Source organism: Rhipicephalus microplus, chromosome X, assembly GCF_043290135.1.
Source record: "Rhipicephalus microplus isolate Deutch F79 chromosome X, USDA_Rmic, whole genome shotgun sequence".
Classification (NCBI taxonomy): Eukaryota; Metazoa; Arthropoda; class Arachnida; order Ixodida; family Ixodidae; genus Rhipicephalus; species Rhipicephalus microplus.
The window spans coordinates 96,305,980-96,313,472 of NC_134710.1; the positions used below are offsets into that span (position 1 = coordinate 96,305,980).

Below are 7,493 nucleotides of genomic sequence, written 5' to 3' on the forward strand. Positions count from 1 at the left end.
CTGAGAAGTACGAGTTCCTGTGCCTATGTTGCTTTGATCGTTAGGTCACGAGCACCTTGTGATGCAGTTGCCTTTCTCTTCAGAGTTGCGACGAGCTCTGAAACACGCAAAACAAAAAAAAAGATCTAACTCTTCACGGACGCACTGAAGTGTGCGAGCCGCCGACAACCTCCGGGGAACAGCGCATCCATCCTGTGCTCGCCCCACGGTTGATTGTTCACGCGGCTGTTAGGGCGCTATAATTTGGCTAATTCGGTGATGCGGTAACGTCCAGTGCTAACGACACTGTGTTTCGGTGACAGAAGAATTTCGCCGACTGTACAAAGCGGATGTTTCAGTGTGAACTAGGGGTAAGCGCTAGAGCCTCTCAAGATTTCGGACTTGCCAGCTACACGCTGTTTTATCCCGTTGCACAGTCGAGGACACAAATTACAGGGAGCTTGAGCTTCACCTTCAAGAGTAGAAGACGATAGCGTAAACTGATCGGAGTGCGTGCGCATTGCCTACAACCTTGCATGCATTGGTCGCTTCAAACTATCCTAGAATTTATACTGCACATACAGTTGAGAAGCGCCCACTGCGCTATCATTCTTCATTTTGCTTAATTGGCGATTAACCAACTACGTATCCGTAAGGTGCGGCGCGCACCCGCGCAGCTGCACACTTCGTAATGGTGGGCTGCTTTGAACCATCCCTTCGTCGCAGAATCCATCTATTTGACGCCTGTAGTGATTATATCATTCTGCGACGCAATATTATATGCGTTAATGAGGTTCCTTACTATACACGATATTCACATAGATTTTTTTTACGAGTTTTATTCGCTGGCTGGGTTCCGTGGTACTGCTTTCCACGCACAAGGTGTGGGTTCACTTCACGCTCTGACCGAATGTTCATTTTATTTGCAACTACGTCCAATTTCGGTCACGGACAGTGCCGAGTTTTCGCCACACAATCAACGATGCCGCAGCCGACACCGATGCCAACGCCAGCGTTCCTGCTCGAAGATTTCTTTAATGGTATCGCGTTAGAATGAAGTTATATCAACTGGCCACGCACCATAGTCATGCGAGCCAAGGAAACTTACGGGCGACTGCATGGCATAGCAATGTAGAAGAGAATTCACAACTAATATTTCTCGTATATGGACCAACCGATGTATTCTAACGACGTCTCGAGAGAAATTAGAAAAATGCCATGCGATAATGACACGATCTTTTTTTTTTTCGGATGTGATTTAGGGACCCTTTAAATATAGTGCGATGACAAGGGAAAGCAAGCAGTAGAGGGTAAGAGCTTTTTTCGTTGGAGAATAGAGGCCCGGATGCCGAGTCTCCAACGCAATAAACACAGCTTCTTGCCTTACATGGGTAGCACACGAAGAGAATGCACAGAGACTCATCATAGTAGCTTAGCATGTTATGTATCGTGCTTACAAGCTCGTGGCAAGGATGCGATTTCTTGGTATGGTGGTCGCATTTCAATGGGCGCGAATTGCGAGAACACCGCACTGGTTAGATTTAGGTGCGCCCTCAAGTACCCCACTTGGACAAGATCCATCCGGAGTCCTTAACTATGACGTGATGGAATGTTATGGTATTGGCGCGTGAAATACGAGAATTTTTACTCTGATACGTTATTAGCCTTATACGTTACGAAAGGTAATTACAAAAAGGCGTGACTAAACGCTTGCGGCACGCCTTTACCAGTTGCCAATTTGAGCCGAGAGACGAATTCCAGCGCACGTGACCTTGGAAGACCATTGCTAGGACATTTGTGAGAACCAAGAGTGCGATGTGCACCTGTGCATAAGTCGCTGCTCAAACATTTCACTCAAATGCATTGCGGAATCCACCTAGTACTGAAGGAAATGTGTCAACGAGAAAACAAGCATGTCGCCGTTAAACAGACACCCTTGTAATTAGGGATGCCATTGTTCTGGGTTAAAATTCTTTCAGCAGAATCCCTTCAGCAGTATTTCAATCGTGAACTTGGCTCACGTAACCTTGCATTTCCGTATATACGCTTTTTTTTTTCATCGCAGCGCGTACAATTTTATCTGCTAGCGCTCCAAGTAGGGCCCCACAACATTTAGAAAGCATTGTGTGCAATGGCATACTGACCTCCAATTGATATCAGTAGTGTGCTATAGTGGTGTCGCCTCGGCGTTGCGGCGTCTGGCAAAACTGCACATAGCTGCACAAATAACTAGGCAGTGAATTCGTGTAGCTACCTCCAAGCGAAAAGCGAGGCCATTGAAGAGCGAGGCCATTTCCGTAGGGAACTCGTCAGCATCGTGGTGGGAGGAGAAAAGAGGGAACGAGAGGGAGGGTTCAACTTCATGCGGCACATGGTGGACGTTTAACGAACTAACCCCTCGTGAGCCAAAATCCGGCACTCTAAAAATAAGGGAGCGAGAATGGAGAAACGGGCTCCGTTCCTCCTTCAGCGCAGCGACTTCCTCCCTTTCGGGCGCTTTACCCGTCGCGCCCTCTCGCGGCAAGGACCAAAGGAGCAACGTTCCTCCTTCAGCGTTCAAGTTACTCCTCAATCACGGGGGTCTTGCTCGCGCGCATGCGCACGCCAAGCCTATAGCCGCCCGCGGCCAGTCGCGAGCGATTGCTTTAACTTAAGATTGTTGTAAGCAATGCAGGAATGACGTTTTCTTTTGTTTTATTAGTATAGAGTAAAAGCCTCTCTTTTTTTTTATCGTCAGGCACTCGCACGATGCTCCGCACACTTCCATGTGTGTCTCGTGTTGTTTCATACTACCAATTTGTCACGAATACAAGGAGCTCTGCTTCCCAAGCAGTCTTGCTTTACGATTACCTTAGAGTGTAAAAAAAAAATAATGATTTTTTTCGGTGTCGACATAGTTGGTAAGCCCACGAATTTTTAGTTTCGCACGGCACCAACAGCACTCATGAATTCAACGAGGCGCGTAAAAAAGCATCACACTTATTTTTTCAATAGTGTAGGAAACCTGATACCACTGCCCATGCGTGAAAGTACGATCATATACAATTGATAGAGTTATACGTGCCACTACCACCATATGGATGTTCTTTGCAGTTTACCCCCATTCGAATACGGCCGCTGTGGCCGGAAGTCGTACCTGCGTCCATCAGCATAGTCACACGACACCCAATAAGGCTATGCTACCCCGGCAGGTGAAAGCACAAAGGGAAACAGGCTGCGAAGTTTCACCGAGCGTTTATTCGCCAGACTAGATTACAACTATCAGAAACTTTTTAAACATCATCATAACTAAACTTTTGTGAAAAGTGAACCAATGACTTCTGTAGGTTAAACCAAATTCTCAATCGCATTCGTTTTGAATTGCCCATGCCAGCACTGAGAAGTAGGAAGGAATTATGCACGCGAGCAGTATGTCTTTCTCGTCCATGATTCTCCTTTGTCGTGAGAAACTCAACACAAAATGCACTTCTAGTAGCAGCTTTGCACAGCAAGTAAGTACTAACGCTCACTCACCTTTGTGAAAAGAGTATTCCGAATCCAGAGTAATAACCACCACAGCCACAGCGCTAACAACAAAATTGTGGCACGCACTATGATTGCAAGTTGACACGCGAGGCGAATCGCGAGAGGCATCTGAAGCAGAAAAGTATGCAGGCACAACATTCTATAAAGTTATAGTAAACTTGCGCACTGCAGCGATAGTTCCTCCACTCAAGTATGAGAGCTCCCGCAACGCCAACAGCCACTGTCATGGCTCACGAAAAAATACCGTCGGATGCGAGGTCGTCGCTTATTTATCTCGCAAGACCCGCGTTGTAACGTACGTATACACTGCTAGGACGGTCGTTACCGCATTAAAACATTGTCATTGAAGGGCTAGTGGTGTACTATATCCATGGCTAACGGCCACACTTGTGGTACGCACGTAAAAAGAATATAAGCAAACGTTAAGACGAAACAACTAAACGAGGTCGACGTGACCACAGAACACCTACCACGACGAAGACAAAGTTTGGTCTGCATGCTCCAAGTAAGAAGAAAAAAAAATGTGACCTCCGAAATGGCTAACGCGTGGCAAGTGTTTGCACTCTCAGAGGCTTCAAGAAAAAAAAAAGTAGCTGTGGCAGTGGTCGACAGATGGCGCAGCGTTCGAATTGCCGTGGGCATTCTAAGCACGGCTTGGGGCATCCGCCTTCGTGAAAACCTGATAAGCTCTAGTAATTATTCCGTTCATTACTGTGCAACCATTGATTAACTAAGGTTTACCTAAGCATCAGATACAATATATTTACGTGTGCGCATGTTGTGGTATTGATAAAAAACGTGAAAAAAAAGTGTGAGAAAACCTACTTGTAACCTGTGCCACTCACGTGAGTTGGAATTCATCGCTATATAAGCTGGCGCGCTTTCACAGTAGGGTGTGAGTAAACACGTCGAGGTGTGAGCTGTTGGTTTTGAATGGTTGATTGTGCTCTTGTTGCGTACTTGCTAGCGTATACGCTAGTGTACTTGTTGCGTACTATTTGTGTACTATGTGACCACGTGTGCATGTGTAGCTATATAGATTGCATCAGCACATAATAGGCTTTCGGTGTCCGTAAGTGGTCTTGAATGGGTTGATGCGTAAAATATCCGCAAGGGAGCCGTGATAGTGGGTAATAACAACAAACGTCGCGGCAGTCAACTTTTTTTTTAACTTTGATAAATCCCTCCAGATGGCGCCACCTACTTCATTGCTTTGACGCTCTCACACTTCCAGCCATTTATATATCGTTGAACATCTATCTATCAAAGCTGCACTACGGATTCGGATTTCGCTGCGATCGAGTGTACGGTTTGGAGGCACATCTCGTGACCTGCAGACCCGTAAGCGCATGGATAACGTCGCTACACTATGTGAATCTGCGAGAAATAAATACAGCAAGCCTAGCATGCACTCTTCAGGTGAGGGCTCTGCAGAAACCGTGTCTTTCGGAGTGAACGTGGCTTCGCTGACCGAACGAAACGTACTTGCTCCATCTTTTTCTTTCGCGATGTGTTCACCGCCACAGGTTCGTCTGCTTGTTTTTATAATAATTTCGTTCAATATCAAGCTCAGCGGGACCGTTTTTGTAACTTTCAGTGCCGTGTACTCCTTACCAGTCGAGAATCGTTGCATTTGCTAAGCCTACTCGCTTCGCCGGGGGGCAGCCATGTTGATTTTCATAAGGAGGAACGTGTTTCTCCGTGGATGAGGGAGCAACGTTTCTCTATTTGAAGACGAACATTGGGGACATCGCCGTTCCTCCCTAAATGGAGAGTACGTCATTCCATTTTTTTTAAGAGTGTGGCCTCGGTCCACGGTTCAGGGAATCGAATTTTCGACCGGGTAGCGCTTAGCTGGTCACATCGCGTTAGCGTGAGGTACGTAAGAAGAGGCGCACGAAAATCAGAGCGAGATACAGCTTGCAACATGGTCACGGCATTCGGATATCGGCGTTGGCTACCTCCAAGTGAAAGTCCACGGCTCAAAAAATCGAATTTTCGACCGGGTAGCGCTTAGCTGGTCATATCGCGTGAGCGTGAGGTACGTAAGAAGAGGCGCACAAAAATTGGAGCGAGATACAGCTTGCAACATGGTCGCGGCATTCGGATACCGGCTTTGGTTACCTCCAAGCGAAAGTCCACGGTTTAAAAAATCGAATTTTCGACCGGGTAGCGCTTAGCTGGTCACATCGCGTTAGCGTGAGGTACGTAAGAAGAGGCGCACGAAAATTGGAGCGAGATACAGCTTGCAACATGGTCGCCGCATTCGGATATCGGCGTTGGTTACGGCGCAGTGCAGGAATGGCCGTGCTCGTGGCCCTGAAAGAATAAGCCTAATGCAGTCCGCTCCACGGCCAATATCAAATCGGACACTCACCTTCACTTGGCGCACCGGAACCTTCGAGCGCTGCACGTCTTCTTCCGAGGCTTAGCGTTCAGTCCAGGCGCCGGGAGTCCTGGGCGATCCACGAACGAGAGAACAAAAGCCCGGATCCTGCACGGAAGCGGGCAGCTGATTCGAGAGCTCGCGAATCGACGCCGGGCGCGTTCCACCTCGTGGTCATGCGCGCGTGCACGGCGCTCTTCGCTTCTTCGGCTTCCCGCCACGGCCCGCGCTTATTATAAAATCTGGTTTTGTGCCCTGTTGCCAGTAAAATCTGCAGAAAAATGGGAACGTCTCAAACCAATTATTTTTCTCTGAATTGATCATGTTGGGACTTCATTGAATGTCGGAATTAATTTTTCTGTGTAACCGGGCGAGTTCGGATGTAAAAAAACTTAGCCCTCTGTCTTGGCCTACTATGGCTTTCAGTTTGACCTCGACTATACACCATTTTCCAAACGCGCTCAATCGCCGCCATCTTGGACTTATAACGTTGCAGTTTAGTATTCGTATCAAATAAGCAAATAGTGCCATACGGTGAACTCATACGGACGAAATCGCTTTGCCGAGGCATTCAACGTTTCATGATCACGATTATTTCATATTGTGACATGGAAAATCTACAAAACAAACGCTTATTAGTCCAAGATGGCGGCGTACACGAAATTCATCAAATAATCAGCATACTTAAAAAAGAGTGAGAAATTCAATTACCAGCTAAATACCTACGTCTTCGAACTAGAAAAAACTCTTTAATTATTTGTGTTTATGACAATCGAAGAGGCCGGGCCTAGATGAAAGGGGCGCATACCCCCTCAGCTTAGTGAACGCGTTCGATGCTGGTTGGTTGGTTCTTCAGCATCTTGGCGCAACCCACTTCTGGGGATAGGTCATGAATCGGATGATACCTTCACGCAGCTCACTCATGTCTCACGAGCCATGAGTGGCAGCACAAAACGATATTTCAGTGACTCTACCAGAATGTAAATTAAATAGTTAAAAACAATTCACTTCTATTACGAGCTTAAAGTATAGGGAAAGTGTGCGACACTCACAGATTCACCACATGTCGTATATAAATAGTAGTATACACAAGTATATATCCCTTCGCTGTAAACTGGCAAAGCTCACGTTTTCTGTTATGCATAAGCACAAAGCCTTCGTTATTCTTAATCATCGTTTTTTTTCTTCTTGTCTGGCATACGGAGTAAGCAGAATAGTATTATTCCCGATTGATTTGTGGGGTTTAACGTCCCAAAACCACCATATGATTATGAGAGACGCCAAAAAAAAACAGTATTATTCCCGTCATGTTTTAAAGGCGATCAGCCGTGGGTCTGTTCGTGCTTGTCTTTTGGTACGTGATCGCCTAGTTCTATGGCTCACTCAGCAAATGCGGACGTACGTACGTACGTACAGACAGACAGACGGACGGACGGACGGACGGACGGACGGACGGACAGACAGACAGACAGACAGACAGGCGGATGGACGGATGGATGAACAAACAAACAGACAGGCAGACAGATGGATGGACGGGCAGACGGATGGACGGACGAACAAGCAGACAGACAGTCAGGGCGAATGGGCGGACTGACCGACAGAC

The 7,493-nt window shown here is 47.0% G+C and overlaps 1 protein-coding gene across 1 annotated transcript in view; it reads right to left on the reverse strand.

Annotated features, from left to right (window-relative positions):
* LOC142775665 (uncharacterized) overlaps positions 1-6,062 on the reverse strand; it is a 73,309-nt gene extending 67,247 nt beyond the window's left edge. The window contains exon 1 of the mRNA XM_075877300.1: positions 5,882-6,062. The gene's annotated coding sequence lies outside the window, so the exon portion shown is untranslated. The remainder of the gene's footprint in view (positions 1-5,881) is intronic.
* Positions 6,063-7,493: the final 1,431 nt, after the last annotated feature.